This window comes from Budorcas taxicolor, chromosome 15 (genome assembly GCF_023091745.1).
Source record: "Budorcas taxicolor isolate Tak-1 chromosome 15, Takin1.1, whole genome shotgun sequence".
NCBI classification, from domain to species: Eukaryota; Metazoa; Chordata; class Mammalia; order Artiodactyla; family Bovidae; genus Budorcas; species Budorcas taxicolor.
The window spans coordinates 77555477-77576113 of NC_068924.1; the positions used below are offsets into that span (position 1 = coordinate 77555477).

Genomic DNA, 20637 nt, shown 5'->3' on the forward strand with positions numbered 1-20637 from the left:
AAAAGATGCTTGGAATGATTTCGATTTTTTTGAATTTATCAAGGTTAGATTTATGGCCCAGGATGTGATCTATCCTGGAAAAGGTTCCATGAGCACTTGAGAAAAAAGGTGAAATTCATTGTTTTGGGGTGTAATGTCCTATAGATATCAAGTAGGTCTAACTGGTCTATTGTCTCTTTTAAAGTTTGCGTTTCATTGTTAATTTTCTGTTTAGTTGATCTGTCCATAGGTGTGAGTGGGGTATTAAAGTCTCCCACTATTATTGTGTTATTGTTAATTTCCCCTTTCATGCTTGTTAGCATTTGTCTTACATATTGCGGTGCTCCTATGTTGGGTGCATATATATTTATAATTGTGATATCTTCTTCTTGGATTGATCCTTTGATCATTATGTAGTGGCCTTCTTTGTCTCTTTTCACAGCCTTTGTTTTAAAGTCTATTTTATTGGAGATGAATATTGCTACTCCTGCTTTCTTTTGGTCTCTATTTGCGTGGAATATCTTTTTCCAGCCCTTCACTTTCAGTCTGTATGTGTCCCTTATTTTGAGGTGGGTCTCTTGTAGGCAGCATATATAAGGATATTGTTTTTGCATCCATTCAGCCAGTCTTTGCCTTTTGGTTGGGGGCATTCAACCCATTTATGTTTAAGGTAATTATTGATAAGTGTGATCCCATTGCCATTTACTTTATTGTTTTGGGTTCAGGTTTATATGCCCTTTTTGTGTTTCCTGTCTAGAGAATATCCTTTAGTATTTGTTGGAGAGCTGGTTTGGTGGTGCTGAATTCTCTCAGCTTTTGCTTGTCTGTAAAGCTTTTGATTTCTCCTTCGTATTTGAATGAGATCCTTGCTGGGTACAGTAATCTGGGCTGTAGGTTATTTTCTTTCATTACTTTAAGTATGTCTTGCCATTCCCTCCTGGTCTGAAGAGTTTCTATTGAAAGATCAGCTGTTATCCTTATGGGAATCCCCTTGTATGTTATTTGTTGTTTTTCCCTTGCTGCTTTTAATATTTGTCCTTTATGTTTGGTCTTTGTTAATTTGATTAATATATGTCTTGGGGTGTTTCGCCTTGGGTTTATCCTGTTTGGAACTCTCTGGGTTTCTTGGACTTGGGTGATCATTTCCTTCCCCATTTTAGGGAAGTTTTCAACTATTATCTCCTCAAGAATTTTCTCATGGTCTTTCTTTTCGTCTTCTTCTCTGGGATTCCTATAATTCAAATGCTGGAGCATTTCATATTGTCCTGGAGGTCTCTGAGGTTGTCCTCATTTCTTTTAATTCATTTTTCTTTTTTCCTCTCTGATTCATTTATTTCTACCATTCTATCTTCTATTTCACTAATCCTATCTTCTGCCTCTGTTATCCTACTATCTGTTGCCTCCAGAGTGTTTCTGATCTCATTTATTGCATTTTTCATTATATATTGACTCTTTTTTATTTCTTCTAGGTACTTGTTACACCTTTCTTGCATCTTCTCAATCCTTGTCTCCAGGCTATTTATCTGTGATTCCACTTTGATTTCAAGATTTTGGATCATTTTCACTATCAATATTCAGAATTCTTTCTCAGGTAGATTCCCTATCTCTTCCTCTTTGATTTGGTTTGGTAGGCATTTCTCCTGTTCCTTTACCTGCTGGGTATTCCTCTGTCTCTTCATCTTGGTTATATTGCTGCGTTTGAGGTGGCCTTTCTATATTCTGTGGAGTTCTCTTTATTATGGGGTTTCCTCACTGTGGGTGGGGTTGTATCAGTGGCTTGTCAAGGTTTCTTGGTTAGGGAGGCTTGTGTTGGAGTTCTGGTGGGTGGAGCTGGATTTCTTTTCTCTGGAGTGCTATGAATTGTCCAGTAATGGGTTGTGAGACATCAATGGTTTTGGAGTAGTTTTGAGCTGCCTGTATATTGAAGCTCAGGGGTGTGTTCCTGCGTTGCTGGAGAATTTGCGTGGTATGTCTTGTTCTGGAACTTGTTGGCCCTTGGGTGGTGCTTGGTTTCAGTGTAGGTATGGAGGCATTTGATGAGCTCCTATTGATTAATGTTCCCTGGATTCAGGATTTCTCTGATGTTCTTAGCATTTGGACTCAAGCCTCCTGTTTCTGGTTTTCAGTTTTATTTTTACCCTAGCCTCAGGACTTCTCCATCTATAGAGCACTGATGATAAAGCATCTAGGTTAAAGATGAAAGGTTTCTCCACATTGAGGGTCACCCATAGAGGTTCACTGAGTTACACGGAGAAGGGAAGAGGGAGAGGGTAGTTAGAGGTGACTGGAATGAGATGAGGTGGGATCAAAAGAGGAGAGAGCAAACAAGCCAGTAATCACGTCCTTATGTACACTCCACAGTCTGGACCACTCAGAGGTGTTCATGGAGTTATACAGGGAAGAGGCGAGGGAGGAAGTAGACAGAGGTGGCCAGGAGGATAAAAGAGGGAAATAAAGGGAGAGAGAGAGATCTGGCCAGTAACCAGTTCCCTGAGTATTCTCCACCGTCTGGAACACACGGAGATTCACAGGGTTGGGTAGAGAAGAGAAGGGGGAGGGGGGAGACAGAGGACACCTGGTGGAGATAAAAGAGAGTCCAAAGGAGGGGAGAGTGGTCAAGCCAGTAATCTCACTCTCAGGTAAAATTGGGTACTGAAGATTGGGTTTTGACATGTACAAAATTGACAACAAATACCAAAAAGCAAAGATTAAAACTCTGGAGTAGAGATTGGATTTTCAAAACTACAATATTAAAGAAAAGAAGAAGAAGAGGAAAAAAAGAAAGAAAAAACAAACAAACAAACAAACAAACAAAAAACAAAGCCAGAAGAATTATTAAAAATAATAATTAGGGAAATAGAGTACTTAAAAATTTAAGAAGGTTAAAAAAAAAAAACAGGAAAAACAAAAAAAAAAGAAGAAAAAACAATCACGCAACCCCATCAACTCAAAAAAAAAAAAAAAAGATTGTAAAAGTAGTAAAGGTATATCCGGCCCTTTCTCTGGTGTTGTGGGCTGTGTGGGATCACTTCCAAGGCGGTTCCCTCTGTTTAACTTCCTCTGTTTACTGGTCTCTTCAGTGTCTGATTTCCATCTTGACACAGGGAGGGCGGTGGTGGACAACTAGGTTCACTATTCAGTCATGCTGTGGGGAGGGAGGGATGCTGCAAATAAATATTACTGGTGTGTGCTTGCAGTGTCTCATCCACTCTGGGCCTGCCCCTGCTCATGGTGCACACCGCTCAGGCTCTACCTAGCTCCGCTGGGTAACAGTCTGAGGCCGGCCCTAGGCTTCATGCACGTCCCCAGTCTAAGCCGCTCAGGCTCGGCCCTCAGGAAGCCCTCAGAGGCGCAGATTTGGTTGGGCCTGCGTTTTGTGCCCTTCCCAGGTCCGAGTAGCTCAGGAGTTTGGCGAGCGCAATCGCTGTGACTATGGCCTTTCCCTGTTGCTCAGTTTTCTGAGTGTACCACTGGCATTCCTTCTCAGGCGGGTGATGACTGCCCAGAACCCCCAGAAGTCTTAGTTAACAAAGAAGCCTGCTTGCATTTTGGTAAGTAATGTCTCTCTTGGGCTGCGATTGCCCCCTTCCAGCCCTTAGGCTCTGGCTTCCTGTCACCGGAGGGGGATGGTATGCAGCCGGCTATTTCTGATCTGTCCTTTGTTCTGTGCTCGGTCCTGGCGGTGTCTTATGTTCGAGCGTTTTGCCTGGTAGCTATCCCACAGTCTGGTTTGCTAGCCCAAGTTAGTTCGCTCTGTCCACGGGCGGGGCGTTCCAGCCCAATTCTCAAAAAAGCACTGCAGCCCACGCCTCCTGCAGCCCAATTCTTAAAAAGCACTGCTGGCTGCGCCTCCTGATCCTCCCTGCCCAGCCCCCACTTGCTAGTGGCAGATGCAGGCGTCTGCGCTGCTTTTCCGCTGGGGGGAGTTACTGTGAGGCTCGTAATCTGTTGGTTTTAATTATTTATTTATTTTTCCTTCCTGTTATGTTGCCCTCTGTGCTTCCAAAGCTTGCCACAGACTCGGCTGCGAGAATGTTTCCTGGTGTTTGGAAACTTCTCTTCTTAAGAGTCTCTTCCTGGGACGGGATTCCCTTCCCGGGACGGCGCTTCCTCCCTACCTCCTTTGTCTCTTTTCTCATCTTATTATATTTTTTTCCTACCTGTTTTTGAAGCCAATGATCTGCTTTGCTGGGTGCCTGATGTCCTCTGCTGGCATTCAGAAGTTGTTTTGTGGAATTTACTCAGCATTGAAATGTTCTTTTGATGACTTTTTGAGGGAGAAAGTGGTCTCCCCGTCCTCTTCCTCTGCCATCTTAGGACCGCCCCCCTGCAGTCTGTCATTTTAGCTTTCTCCTCCAATTTCCTTTCTAGATAAGAATTTATGCCCTACAAAACGTCCTTTTCGACACGGCCCTATGGATGGCATCTTTGACCTCCTTATTCCTCAAGCAATAGGTAAGTGGGTTCAACATGGGGATGCCTGCACTGTAAACCACAGACACCTTTGTCGAGACCCAGGGAGACGCAGGCACTAGGCTGGACATAAATAAAGAGAAGAGGGCCATACAGGATAGACACGGCTGTCCTGCGTGCAGAGCAGGTAGAGGAGGCTTCGCATCTCCCGTCAGCAGAGCGGATCTTCAGGATGGGGATGAGGATGTCAGTGGAGGAGCCCAGGAGAGTCAGGTCACTGTAGACGCCTACAGCTCCACCCACGACAAAAACCACCCTCTTGTTGAGAGTGGTGTCAGCACACACAAGGGAAAGCAGAGGCGGCAAGTCACAGAAGAAGTGGTGGATGACATCGGGGCTGCAGAAAGGAAGGCAAAAAGCATCACGTGTGCATCGTGGGGTTCAGGAACCCGGTGACATAGGGACCCACCACCAGCTGGACTCAGAGTCTCTGGGACATGGTGATAGAATACAACAGTGGGTTTCGGGTGTAGCCACAGCAGCCATAGGCCACGGACGCCAGAGAAAACACTCTGCTATGACGAAGAACCCAAAGCACCCCTGTTGCCAAGCACAGCCCCGGACAGAGACGCCTTTCCGCCTCACAAAGAAGTCAGAGAGAATCTTGGGGCTCACGACAGAAGAGAAGCTCATGGCCATGGAAGATAAATGACTGAGGAAAAAGTACATGGGGCATGAAGGCGGGAATCCATCTGTATCAGAACAATCGTACCCAAGTTTCCTGATAGGTTGATGAGGTAGAAACTCAGAAGGAGCAGGCAAAGGCAGACCTGCAATTGAGGGCTGAAATTCAAACCTCTGAAGATGAACTCTGTGACCCTCGTGTCGCTTTCGTTAGCCGGAGACAGACTCTGGATTCCGCTGGAGAAGAGAAGAGAAATTTGGTAAGCATGTCTTCAAAAGGGGGACCCAGAAATAAACTAGTCCCTAGGAGAGCATGCCAAAGCCTTTGACTGTGTGGATCACAATAAACTGTGGAAAATTCTGAAAGAGATGGGATTACCAGACCACCTAACCTGCCTCTTGAGAAACCTATATGCAGGTCAGGAAGCAACAGTTAGAACTGGACATGGAACAACAGACTGGTTCCAAATAGGAAAAGGCGTACGTCAAGGCTGTATATTGTCACCCTGCTTATTTAACTTATATGCAGAGTGCATCATGAGAAATGCTGGGCTGAAAGAAGCACAAGCTGGAATCAAGATTGACGGGAGAAATACCAAAACCTCAGATATGCAGATGACACCACCCTTAGGCAGAAAGTGAAGAGGAACTAAAGAGCCTCTTGATGAAAGTGAAAGAGGAGAGCGAAAAAGTTGGCTTAAAGCTCAACATTCAGAAAACAAAGATCATGGCATCTGGTCCCATCACTTCATGGGAAATAGATGGGGAAATGGTGGAAGCAGTGTCAGACTTTATTTTGGGGGGCTCCAAAATCACTGCAGATGGTGATTGCAGCCATGAAATTAAAAGACGCTTACTCCTTGGAAGAAAAGTTATGACCAACCTAGATAGCATATTCAAAAGCAGAGACATTACTTTGCCAACAAATGTTCGTCTGGTCTGGTCAAGCCTATGGTTTTTCCAGTAGTCATGTATGGATGTGAGAGTTGCAGTGTGAAGAAAGCTGAGCACTGAAGAATTGATGCTTTTGAACTGTGGTGTTGGAGAAGACTCTTGAGAGTCCCTTGGACTGCAAGGAGAACCAACCAGTCTATTCTGAAGGCGATCAGTCCTGGGATTTCTTTGGAAGGAATGATGCTAAAGCTGAAACTCCAGTACTTTGGCCACCTCATGCGAAGAGTTGACTCATTGGAAAAGACTGATGCTGGGAGGGATTGGGGGCAGGAGGTGAAGGGGACGACAGAGGATGAGATGGCTGGATGGCATCACTGACTCGATGGACGTGAGTCTGAGTGAACTCCGGGAGTTGGTGATGGACAGGGAGGCCTGGAGTGCTGCGATTCATGGGGTTGCAAAGAGTCAGACACGACTGAGCGACTGAACTGAACGGAACTGAGGAGAGCATATGACTTTTAGTTGCATGCTGTGGCTAAGGAAACAGAAGTGAAATGAGGCCGGGGCAAAGGATCAGATTTGAAGCTATAATATTACAAGGTTCCCTAGGAATCCATCAATATATGGGTGAGAAAACCACAGCTTAGAAACTCAAATTCCCATTACCAATAGCAGAGAAAATTCTAGAATAAGTTTCCGGTAATTCCAACTTCAGTGACGTTTACCTGAGCTCACCAGGTGGGTATGCGCCTGGTGAAGTGATGTAGGAGAGTGAAATGAAACAAGCCGAGAAGAATGAGCAGCTGCCCCGTGTTAGGCCATGTTCTGTGCACCTCGGGATTACAGCTTAAGCCTAAGCGCATGTTCTGCAAGTGCTCTGACCCTAGGAAAGTTACTTTTCTTCACCTGTGAAATAGGAGTAATAATAGTAATACCTACCTTGTAAATTGCTGTGAGGATTAGATGAGTTAACGCGTGCAAACATCTAACCGAGTCTTATTGAGTTTCCAGTAAGTGCAGACTGATTATTGGCATTTGTGCCTTACATGCTGTCTTTAACAAACCGGCAGGCTAAACATCATATTTCCTTTTACATAGGAGCAAAATAAAAGTTTAATCCTTTTCCCTATACTAGTGACCGGCAGAAGTGAGCATCAAGTATTACCTGTCAAAGCAGACTGTAATCTTTCTTTTTTCACACTGTAACAATGTCTCCTGTGTCTTCAAAAATCCTTTCATCTTAAAGAGGTTAAACATGTACATTGCAATAGGAGTACACAAAACACATTTTGGCTTCCTATTTTTTTGAGGTTACAGCCAATGGTCATTAGTGGGAAGCCCATAGGATACTAGAAAGCTGAGTTTAAGCATGACTTTATGAAAACAGTACATGGAAGAAACCATGAGAAGAGCCTGAATTAGCGCAACTCTATATCCTCTATGTATTCTTTTTTCATGCACTGTAAGTATGGCCGTGGTTAGGTCAGCTGATCTCTTTGAACCTGAGTTGCTTCATTCATTCAATGCGGCTGAAACCCCTGTAACTTGACCTCTCAGAACTCTTACTCACTTAGAATGAGAGGGTTGATGTGTAAGTGCTCAGAAAACTGCACATACTTTAAATTTTTATTTGCCCAGGAATATTGGAGTTCAACATCACACTTATGCTAAGCACTTTTCCTTCACTTTTTATTTTGAAATTTATTATTCAACTTCAGCAAGGCTATACCTCTGAGGCCCAATAATATAGCTTGCATGATATTCTTCACTTTAGGGAAATTAAAGAGAAAGGTAGGATGGGCCGTCAAGCCGTCCACCTGTCACACCCACCACTTGTTGACACTTTCTCCAGGATCACTCAGGCACCTCATCTCAGTCTTCCGTTTGCCCTTTGCCGAAAGCGCATCAACTCCTGTCGTCAGTCTTTGTTGCTAAACCTGCTCAAGCTTTCTTTACTTTTCTTGAGGTTACAGCCAATGGTCATTAGTGGGAAGGCCATAGGATACTAGAATGCTGAGTTTAAGCATCACTTTATGGAAACGGTACATGGAAGAAACCATGAGTAGAGCCTGAATTAGCCCAACTCGATACCCTCTATGTATTCTTTTATCATGCACTGTGAGAATGGCCTTGGATAAGTCAGCTGATCTCCTTGAACCTGAGTTGCTCAAGCGCTTATACAGGCCGTGCTGGGACTTCACGGCTGAGCGGCTTTTTCCCTGGGTGCGGCGGGCGGAGGCTCCTCTCTAGCCGCGGTGCTCAGGCTTCTCACTGGTCCTTCTCCTGTTGCTAAGCACAGGCTCTAGAGTGCTCGGCCTCAGTGACTGCAGCCCATAGGCGCGACAGTTGCAGTGTGCGGACTCCACCACGGGCTCAATAGCTGTGCAGCACCCACGAAGCTGATCCACAGCATGTTAGATCTCCCCAGGTCAGAGGTCAGACCCGTGTCTCCTGCATTGGCAGGCGGAGTCTTTACCATTAAACAACCAAGGAAGCCCCTGCCCAAGCCTTCTGCATGACATTTTAATTTCTCAGTTTTTCGATGTGGCTTGATGCCTAGAATAGACTACAGTGATCCAACAGGTGAGACCACACAGGATGAGAAACTCAAGTCACTCTGGGGTTCAGAGCGCTTAGGATAACAACACCACAGCCCACAATAACCTTCTTTCAGCAAGGAGAAAGGAAATCACCCAGATCGCTCAGACTGGAATGTGAACTGAATTCAGGGCTTTTCTTTTCCCCTGTTCCTGCTGCTAAGGCATCTCTGATCCGTTTTATACTCGTGTTATAATATTTTGATCCAACTGCAGAACCTGAACTTTTCTCTACCTAGGTTATCTCTTTTTAGACCTTCCTCAACCATCCATCAAAGACAAGGGTCATGCCATCGTGGCCATGAGTCAAATATGAAATTTGCTTTTGATTTACTTCATTTATGTTCTCCTGAACTTGCTAAAAATCAGGTAGGAAAAGGAACAGATAATGATTTAGAAGTTTTTAACTTTCATTTCACTGGTGTCCCTCTTCTTTAAAGATGGCAAAAAGAACTAAAGTAAAAACAAATCAAGCTTGTTAGCTTTCATCTCTTCCCTTACCTTCACACATAGAATGGGTCCAAATTTTCAATAGTCATTTGATTTTGCTTTTTGCTTTCCTCCAGAAAGAAGGTGTGGAAGACTCCACTGTAACACATACAGAGTCTTAGCCAACTAGCTGCAAGTCCCCCGAATTCGTTGAGTCATTTTCTCTGTGTTCTTACTGAAGATGTCCTGTCCCCAAAGTGGACTGTATCTCGGCAAAAAACAGTTAAGGGAAAGTGCAATTAAAATTCTGCTCCATAACCTCAGTCAGTCCAGTGAGATCTATTTTCTGATAATTTTATATTTGTTTCTAACTGGATATAGGCTCTCCATTTTCTCTAGTTCCAAGCTACACAAGGAAACTCTATGGAATCCTTTGTAAATTGAATTAGCACATGGGACTTCTCTGGTATCCAGTGGTATCTGGTCCCATGCAGGAGGTGCAGGTTCAATCCCTGGTCAGGGAGCTAAAATCCCTTGTGCTTTGTGACCAAAAAACCAAAATAACATAAAATAGAAGCAGTATTGTAACAAACTCAATAAAGACTTTCAAAATGATCCACATCAAAAAAAAAAAAAAAAAAAAAAAAAAACCTTAAAAAATAATGAAGGAAATGTGAACACACTTTTATTGTGATTGATAAGCTGATGCTGCCACCTCGTGGCAACGTTTAACACCACCTTGCAAAGGAACTATAACAATGTTACTTCACTAAGAATCTTGCCTACACTTTATTTGAACACACCCTATATTCAATATGGGGGCAATACAGCAGAAAGTGGGCTTCCCTGGTGGCTCAGACTGTAAGGAATCTGCCTGCAATGCCGGAGATGCGGATTCAATCTCTGGGTCAGGAAGTTCCTCTGGAGAAGGGAATGACTACCCACCTCAGTACTCTTGCCTGGAGAATTCCGTGGACAGAGGAGCCTGGGGGACTACAGTCCACGGGTCACAAAGAGTCAGACACAATTGAGTGACTAACGCTTTCTATATGCACTGAAGCTTCCCTGGTGGCTCAATGACAAAAAGTCTGCGGGCAATGCAGGAGACACAGGTCCCATCCCTGGGTTGGAAAGATCCCCTGGAGAAGGGAATGGCAGCCCACTCCAGTATTTTTGCCTGGAGAACTCCATGGACAGGGGAGCCTGGTGGGCTACAGTCCATGGGGTCACAGAGTCAGACACGACTGAGTGATTATCACTTACAGTTCACTGTTTTCACTGAGATCCTGTTAAATAGCAGATGAATAAAAAGGTGGAGGGGAATCTTTCTTTGTAATACTAAATATTTAAAATCGGGTTTATAATAGTTTAGAAAATAAGGTCATTTTGAGGGAATCTTTATTAACATGATGCTGGAGCAGGACTAGTATGAGTCTTAGAAGCTAATGTTTTGTCACATTTCTTTCAAAATACCCTAAGAGAGATTTGCTGTTGTTTAGTCACTAAGTCGTGTCAGACTCTTTGCGACTCCAGGGACTGTAGCCTGCCGGGCTCCTCTGTCCGTGGGATTTCCCAGGCAAGAATTCTGGAGTGGGTTGCCATTTCCTTCTTCCAGGGATCCTCCTGATTCCTGGATGGAATGCATGTCTCCTGCATTGCCAGGTGGGTTCTTTGCTGCTGAGCCACTGGGGAACCCTAAGATAGAGCTCACAAATTTCTAGTGAATAAACTGCTTCAGAGTCATATATTTCCCTACACTAAAGAAGTAGTGTTTCTCCAGGACATTCGATCAATAAGAATTCCTCTTTTCCTGGGCTACTAAAACTTTATAAAGTTTAATTAAGAACTGAATTTGTCTTATGCCTATAAAGATGATAATATGGAATTTTTATTAACTTGAAGAATATTGTACACCCTTGGGTGATTCATGTGAATGTATGGCAAAAGCCACTACAATACTGTAAAGTAATTAGCCTCCAATTAAAATAAATTAATTTGCAAAAATAAAAAATTTTTAAATTATCTTACTGAAGTCTAAAAAAAGAAAGCTATTGCATTTACTTTGCAAATCAAATTTAAAAATCAACAAAACCTGCAGTCAATACTGCTATAAATGTTTTTATATAAAAAAGAATATTGATAATAAAAATAGTAAAATGTCGCTTACAATCTTCTGAGCACTTTTTCATGATCTCTTACTTATTTTTATATTCATCCAGTGCCTCACATAATGTTGTCCCCATTTCACAGATGAGCAAAATAAACCTTTTGTTTAAATTATCTGTGATACTAAATACTGCTTCTTATTTTAAATTTTTCATCATGTAGTCTCACTTGGATATCCTGAAATTAACTGGGACATTCCCATTTAACTTCTCTCTTTCTGTCTCTGTCTCTGTCTCTCTGCCTCTCGCACACACAAAAATCTAAGCACATTAAAAATGAGGTGTTTTTTTTTTTTTTTTCAGAGTGTTTCTCACATTGCTCTGGCATAGGAAATTGTGAAAATGGTGTCTTTCTTTCACCAAAATATCTTCTTTAAACCTTCCTCTCTCTTGCCTCAAAGTTTCATTTCAGATGTGTTTATCTGTCTGACCAGATCTCCCTTTTTCCTTCTTTGGCAACAGAATTACTCTTTTATTATAAATAACTTCTCCATCCTAGACCTGATAGGGCTGTCAATCATGAGACCCTGCATCTCCCGAATTAATCACTGATGTAAGCACTTGCTCCAGCGGAGGAAACCAGTGAGGAAACCCCAACACTCTGGACACAGCCACCAGATTACTAAGCACGAGTTGGGTCAAAATCAACATTTGTTTCTCTTGAAGTGTGTCAACTGGAGAGAGAGACAGTAAATAGAAACTATTCCTTTACTATCTTCTCTGAATATTACTCTATTTTAATGTACTAAACCTAAAAACCAAGTCAACAGTCAACCAAAGTATGGTACAGATAAGCTGTTGCCACCTCTGCCTCCAAAATAGGCATCTGGGTTAATTTGAATCAGGATTGCCTAGTCCTATGATATAAAACTCAAAATAGGTGACTTTCAAAAAGTATTTAAAGGAATTTATTTTTACCACAATATAGGACTAATACGGTTGTACAAAGTATCAGGGATGCGAATGCTTCCTCGTGGTCCAAAATGATTGCTCGAGTTCCAATCATTAAAGCCGCACAAGGGAGCTAGCTGAGAAGAAAGGCAATCTCTGAAAGTATAAGAAGACTTCCTATAGGTACCTCACAAATCTTCCACTTACCCGTCAGGACTTAGTAACGTGTCAACACCCAATTACAAAGGACGATGAGAAACACAGTCTTTCATACTGCCTTCCCAGGTAGCGCTGGTGGTAAAGATCCCACTTGTCAGTGCAGGAGACATAAGATACGCGGGTTCAATCCATGGGCCGAGAAGATCCCCTGGAGAAGGAAATAGTAACCCACGCCAGTGATCTTGCCTGGAGAATCCCACGGGCAGAGAAGAGTCAGACACAATGAAAGCAACTTGGCGCACATGCACACAGGCTTCAATGCACCACCCAAACATAGGTCATCCGTTAAAGATGGGCAGAATGAAATATGGGATGTTTCTTCAGTAGTTTCTGCCGCAGAAGTAGATGGGGTCCGTTTGACTTCTCATCTATTGCTTTTCCTCAGTGATCTGAGTATGATGATGGCATTAATACAATAGCTAGAAGTATAAGCTTTACTGTCTGAGGATCTGAGTTGGAACCCCCAGCCCCACGACAAGCCAGCTGCATGACCCTGCCTCCACTGCAAGACACACTCCACCTCTTTATGCTCTTCTTTCACAGTAGTACTGGCCACAGTTTGATTTGTCTTTATTTGCAAGCCTCTCTCCTCTCAATGCGTTACTCCCCTGATGGCTCAGAGGTTAAAGCGTCTGCCTGCAATGCAGGAGACCTGGGTTGGATCCCTGGGTCGGGAAGATCCCCTGGAGAAGGAAACGGCAACCCACCCCAGTATTCTTGCCTGGAGAATCCTGTGGACAGAGGAGCATGGCGGGCTACAGTCCATGGGGTCACAGAGTCAGATACGACTGAGCGACTTCACTTTCTTTCTTTCTCCTCTCAGTAGAAAGTAAGCTCCATGTAGGAAGGGTCTTTGCTTGTGTGGCTCACAGATAAATCCTCAGAACCTGGGATACTGCCTACCTACCATCATATTATTATAAGTCATCACAAGTGTATTTGTTAATCATATAAATTATTTTGGCAATTAAAACTCCTACTGAGAATAGTTAGTAAAAATAGTCCAATTAAAAGTATTTAGGATTTATGATTAAAGAATATTCCATAAGAATATTCCAAAAGAATATTCCATAAGAAATCTTTTCAAATATTACATGTACATAAACAGAAGGATACTGGAAGAATATAAACAAATGCTTTAACACAAATGTTCTGTACATATAACCATATTATATAAGGACTTTTGTTTTTTAATACCCCATTAGCTCATAAAATGAATTGCATACATCGATATATTTCTGAGTTCTACATATACTATACAAATACATATAAACAAGAAATAACTGAAATAAACATATGAAAATATGTTTATGCGACTACTACAACTACATGTGATTTTTATCTCTTTCATGTTATATTTTCCAAATATTTTAGAGTGATTTTAAGTACCAGCTCCAGAAGTGTCTTTTATTATTCTTCTTAGGCAACAAAAAATATATATTTTTTTAAACTTTAGTCACAAATATTTTATATTCTTATTAGTTTTTTGTTGGATTTTTACACTAGATTGTATAATAACCCAAGCAAGTTGAAATAGCCTCTCAATTTTTTAAGAAAACTGCCCATCATTTTTAAAGTGTGATAAAAACCATGGTCCAAGAAAGTAATTTATGGAATCTCCAGGATGGCTCAAAACTTGTCACACTCAACGCGATCTTTTGTGAAGGATACAAACAAATCTACTCTCCATCGGCATCAGGATATCTGACTTCAACCCCATTATGTTTGGCTTTGAAATGGTTCAAGTGAGATTTGGGAGGGTGCAGTCACTGACCCATCACCCTGAGTTCAGATGGGAGCCACTTCCAGCTAGGTGGAAGGTCCACTGTTTGAATGAGCTCCACTTCAAGCCTCCACAGCCTTGACAAAGTAGAATGTCTACTCGGATAATCCCTGTGTTTCAGGGAATTTTCAAACACCTGAAGAAGACCCAAGAGCCCCTAATCCTTTCTAAAGGTTGGGTTCTGCATCAAGAGATATTTCAGATGCTCAGGGACTTACAGTAAACACTGTATCCTCTTTCCTGACCAATTACTCTTTCTTAAATTGTTTATAAATCTTTCTTTCTTTGATTGAGACATAAAATGAGGTGTAGTTTGCCCTGATGGAGTCTCCAGACATGAGATGAACAAATTCTAAGCCTATAAGACCTACACTGTTTCTAGCATCACTTTAGCTTCCCAGAGATGCAAGAGTCAGTCTTTCTAGGGGAGGAGGATGAACTGTGGTTTGCATCAATTACTGCTGAGACTCAGAGTAGTCACTGGATGACCGTGAATGAATTCCCTGGCTTTTTTCTTAGGTAGCTATCCTCCCAGATTGCTTCAGAGGGGCCCAGAGTCATCTCACTTGGCCTAGGGAACACGTGAGTCATGAAGGTCCCTGTAGCCTTAGGCTCACCCAGAACTACCTGGACCCAAATAACTCAGACGTAGTAGGTTTTTGTATTCTTGCTACCTCTTCTTAATATCTTCTGCTTCTGTTAGGTCCATACAATTTCTGTCCTTTACTGAGCCCATCTTTGCATGAAATGTTCCCTTGGTATCTCTAATCTTCTTGAAGAGATCTCTAGTCTTTCCCATTCTGTTCTTTTCCTGTATTTCTTTCAACTGATCACTGAGGAAGGCTTTCTTATCTCTCCTTGCTATTCTTTGGAACTCAGCATTCAAATGGGTATATCTTTCCTTTTCTCCTTTGCTTTTCACTTCTCTTCTTTTCACACCTGTTTGTACGGCCTCCTCAGACAGCCATTTTGCTTTTTTGCATTTCCTTTCCATGGAGATGGTCTTGCTCCCTTCTCTTGTACAATGTCATGAACCTCTGTCCATAGTTCATCAGCCACTCTGTCTATCACATCTAGTCCCTTAAATCTGTTTCTCATTTCCACTGTATAGTCATAAGGGATTTAATTTAGGTCATACCTGAATGATCTAGTGGTTTTCCCTACTTTCTTCAATTTAATTCTGAATTTGGCAAGAAGGAGCTCATGATCTGAGCCACAATGAGCTCCTGGTCTTGTTTTTGCTGACTGTATAGAGCTTCTCCATCTTTGGCTGCAAAGAATATAATCACTCTGATTTCAGTGTTGACCATCTGGTGATGTCCATGTGTAGGGTCTTCTCTTGTGTTGTTGGAAGAGGGTGTTTGCTATGACCAGTGTGCTCTCTTGGCAGAACTCTATTAGCCTTTGTCCTGCTTCATTCTGTACTCCAAGGCCAAATTTGCCTGTTACTCCAGGTGTTTCTTGACTTCCTACTTTTGCATTCCAGTCCCCTATAATGAAAAGGACATCTTTTTTGGGTGTTAGTTCTAAAAGGTCTGGTAGGTCTTCATAGAACCATTCAACTTCAGCTTCTTCAGTGTTACTAGTCAGGGCATAGACTTGAATTACCGTGATATTGAATGGTTTGCCTTGGAAACAAACAGAGATCATTCTGTCATTTTTGAAATCGCATTCAAGTACTGCATTTTGGACTCTTTTGTTGACTATGATGGCTACTCCATTTCTTCTAAGCGATTCCTGCCCGCATTAGTAGATATAATGGTCATCTGAGTGAAATTCACCCGTTCCAGTCCATTTTAGTTTGCTGATTCCTAGAATGTCAACGTTCTGTCTTGCCATCTCCTGTTTGACCACTTCCAATTTGCCTTGATTCATGGACCTGACATTCCAGGTTCCTATGCAATATGGCTCTTTATAGCATCAGACCTTGCTTCTATCACCAGTCACATCCACAACTGGGCATTGTTTTTGCTTTGGCTCCATCCCTTCATTCTTTCTGAAGTTATTTCTCCACTGATCTCCAGTAGCATATTGGGCACCTACTGACCTGGGGAGTTCCTCTTTCAGTATCCTATCTTTTTGCCTTTTCTTACTGATCATGGGGTTCTCAAGGCAGGAAAACTGAAGTGGTTTGCCATTCCCTTCTCCAGTGGACCACATTCTGTCAGACCTCTCCACCATGACCCATCCATCTTGGGTGGCCCCACATGGCATGGCTTAGTTTCACTGAGTTAGACAAGGTTGCGGTCCATGTGATCAGATTGGCTAGTTGTCTGTGATTATGGTTTCAGTCTGTCTGCCCTCTGATGCCCTCTCACAACATCTACTGTCTTACTTGGTTTCTCTTACCTTGGATGTAATTTTTCATCTCTGGGTGACTTTTTTAATGTTGCCGTATGTCTTCTAGTCCAAAATCATAGATTAATTAGACCAGTTTTGTGACAGTATGTTATAACATCAAAATTAGTATTAGAAATTCAACTGTGAAAAAGCTCATTAGAGATTGGGACAGGAAAAAACAAAGGAATGCTCCAGAAATTTTCTTTGGTGCAGAGATCTAATAAAGGTATTTTAAGGAATTGCGTGTGGTTCAAAGGGCTTCCCAGATGGTGCTATTGGTAAAGAACCCATCTGCAGGAGATATAAAACATATGGGTTCTTCCCCTGGGTGTGGAAGTTCCCCTGGGTGTGGAAGTTCCCCTGGAGCGGGGCCTGGCAACCCACTCCAGTATTTATGCCTGGAGAATCCCATAGACACAGGAGCCTGGTGGGCTACAGTACATAGGGTCATAAATAGTCAGACAAGATTGAAGCAATATAGCACTCTTGCTTGTGGTTCAAAGTCAAGATTAACAGCAATCTCTTGGCAGCAGGATTTGATGCATGGGGTTTGAACTTTATTCTTTTCCTGGGAAAGTGAGAAGCAATCATGGTGTCCAAATGACAGGAACATAAATTCTGATCAAGCAGCCTCTCCTTTTCCCATTCATTCAGAATCCTTGCTAAATGGTATAGAATCATAGGAACATTCCCAGTTCACTTGATTTTCATGGAAGCTCTTTTTTCCCCCATATCCTGTATTGGATATGAATTTAGGTCTTAGGGGGAAAAATCTTCTTTTTTCTAAATATTCCTTTTGTTGATGAGACCTTAGTGTTAAAGGCTTCACTCCTTTAGAGAAAGTCAGGAAACCTTGGAAGACTAAGTCATAGAGAAAGAAGCAGTTCTCATCCAGTGTAGAGATCACGCAGGGTAAAAGCAAGGGTGAAAGTCTGTGCCCTCCAGCAGCTGAGTGAATTCTCACAGTAGCCATAAGGAGGTAAACAGAGAGTACATGGACTGCAGCCCAGCAAGCTCCTCTGTCCATGGGATTCTCTAGGCAAGAATACTGGAGTGGGTTGCTATTCCTTTCCCCAGGCTATCTTCAGGACTCAGGGTTGGAACCAGGGGCTCCTGCATTGCAGGCAGATTCTTTACCATCTGAGCCACCAGGGAAGCCCCCTTTTAACTTTCCTTCCCATGCAGGTGGCTAGACCATATCTATAAATCCAGACACAAACAGTAACAACCTGGATATTGGGAACAGAGGATCTCATTGTGTTATATTATGCTATAAATGTAAACATTCCATAATAAAAATATTTTTGAGTAAAAATACGTTGGATGGAGTGTCAGAGCATTCGGTGGCAAATAGTAGGGCAATGTCTTAGAAATGACCTGGAGAATAATTGGAAATCAGCAGTTGTCATGAGCTATAATGGTGTTCACAAAACCAAGAGCAGAAACCCCTCTCCACCACCATAACACACCATCTGTGTGGCTCAGCAAATAAATAGAGCTCTGGTTTCCAGAAGATATTTAGATGCCATAGATGTTTAGAGGAACGACTTACCATCTGCAAGAACCCCAAGAACCTCTGCTCTAAGGCACAGATCAGAACAGTGATAATTTTCTTTCCATCAAGAGAAAGAAAAGTCACCTCATTACACTATTAGCAGCAAACACATACACATCTGAAATGGTTCATCCCAGCCTCCATCTAATTAATTGTTTCTACAATAAATAAATAATGGAAATTAAATGAAGGAAATTTCTGAGCTAACATCCTGATCCTTTTAATAGCATCCTACTAGCACTATTTCTGTCTCTCTGACTATTGAGCACATGCCTCATTCCTGCAGAGGCAACAGCTTCACTGAATGCAGGCCATTATTCTTAGCCTGTACACTGGCTCTGCATCTTGGTATCCAGTTGATTCCACAGTCTGCTCACTTCCCTTGAACCCAAGTCACTCCATGCCCAGTCCAGTCCCTGTAACGTGCTATTCTTAGTATAGTTGCAATGTTCAAAGCAGGTACAACAACGTCTGGTGTGAGGAAGAAGGACTGTGACCCTATCCTTTCATCCATACTGCCTGAGAAATCATTTGCTTATCCAACAACCCCATCAAGATATTTATCTGGGCAGGGGTTTGAGTTAGATTCTACACCCTATTTCTTTCCTACATCACTACTCAAGCATGTCTGTTTTTTGTTTTGTTTTGTTTCCCCTACTCATATGTGGATCTCTGTATAGCCTAGAGATAAATTTTACGCTTTTAATTCACCAATAGCTATCAGGGCTAAAAATAGATGTTGTTAGAATTTAGTTTATACCAAATGGATACTTTTCAAAACACACTTAAATTTTATGAAAATGATTGCAATTCATATAATTCCTCTTTGGATTCTTCTGAGGTTGAGGGGAGCAGAAAGGTGTTGAAATAATTTTTATCTCCATTCTATTGTATTTTTTTAGTTTGAAAAGAATAACAGAAAAATACTAACAAGACAATAAGAAATAAATTTTCTGCATTTTAGTTACCAATAACTTCTCAGCACATCGTTCCTGATTTTTTAGAAGTTTTCTCATTTTTTTCATTCACTTCTTTGTAATTTATTTCTGCTTTCTGTAGTAAGCTATCTCTATCTTTATTTGAAAGAACTAGGGAAAACTGAATATTAATACTAATGTAATAGTTGGAAAACTAAAGAGTTCTTGTTGTTGTTGTTGTTTTGCTTTTGTGTTTTGGTTAACATTTTTCTTCACTTGCTTAGCTGCATTTTCTTTTTATTTTCAGTGATCATGATATTGTATTTTTGGAAGGTAAGAATTAAGAAAATAAACATAACAGATATTAAATATAATGTATGGAGCATTATTTACTTTGTAAAGGCATATGTAAGAGAAGTAAATGTTCTGTTTGATATTTTCACCTCTACATGTAAGGATAGGGGTAATGTTTGCTGTTCCAAAGAATCTCACCTCATCTGGACATTTCTGGTGGTCCAACTAGTGTGAGAGCTTTAGTAACTAGGTTTCCTCAACATTTATTTGATTCCATCATATTCTCAGCAATGAAGATATTTGAGGAGAAAGAATCGCTCTGAGTCTGGGTGATTGGGGATTTTTATCACTAATAGGGACATGGTGAAATGGAGCTTTTAAAAAAAGGTACTAAAATAAAAATCATGTAGAAGAACGGAAGGATAGCATCCCCAAATTCTGCAAATTTTTTAGCATCTTTGGATGATGGTCAGATAGTCTAACCATGTCTGGAAGCTTTACTTTTTAATCTATTTTCTGCTTTAGATGGAAATTTAACTTTTGAGGCAAAACTTTCTCCTGGCGACGATCCTGCACATAGCAGCTTTCACTTCTTTATTTCTCAAGCTGTAGATGAGAGGATTCAACATGGCATCACTGCTGTGTAGAACACTGCCACCACTTTATTGAGATCCAGAGAAAAAACTGTGCCTGGCCTCACGTAGATAAAGAAGAGAGTCCCATACAAGACGGAGACAGCTGTGAGATGGGAAGAGCAGGTGGAAAAGGCCCTGTGCCTCCCATGAGCAGAGCGGATGCTCAGGATAGAGATGAGGATGTAAAAATAGGAGGTTAATATAGTCAGGCTGCTGACAACAAGTACAGATCCAGCCACGATGAAAACTAGCAATTTATTGATCCACGTGTCAGCACATACCAGAGAGAGAAGCGGGGACATGTCACAGAAGAAGTGATTGATAATGTTGGAACCACAAAAGGGAAGTCAAAAAGCAGCTGTTGTGTGGGTCATGGTGTTCAGAAATCCAACAGCGTAGGGTCTGACCACCAGCTGTATGCAGAGCCTGTGGGACATGACAACTGAATATAGCAGTGGGTTACAGATGGCCACGTAGCGGTCATAAGCCATGGATGCCAGGAGAAGGCACTCGATGGCCACAAAGAACCCAAAGAACCACTGCTGCAAGGCGCAGCCCAGGAAAGAAATGGCTTTCCTTTCAGCGAAGAAGTCTCTGAGCATCTTGGAGCCAACCACAGATGAAAAGCAGACATCCACAAAGGACAGGTGACTGAGAAAGAAGTACATCAGTGTGTGCAGGCGGGGATCCGTCCGGATGAGGGTAACCATGCCCAGGTTTCCCGTCATGGTAACAAGGTAAAAAAGAAGGAGGAGCAAGAAGAGGAAGCCTTGCGCATGCGGATGGCACTTTAAGCCTGTGAAAATAAACTCCGTGACCCTGGTATAGTTTTCACCAGCCAT

The 20637-nt window shown here is 42.1% G+C and overlaps 2 pseudogenes; both read right to left on the reverse strand.

The window, feature by feature from the left end:
* Positions 1-4358: 4358 nt before the first annotated feature.
* Positions 4359-7233, reverse strand: LOC128059975 (olfactory receptor 1009-like; annotated as a pseudogene).
* A 12460-nt stretch (positions 7234-19693) lies between these two features.
* Positions 19694-20637, reverse strand: LOC128060754 (olfactory receptor 1009-like; annotated as a pseudogene).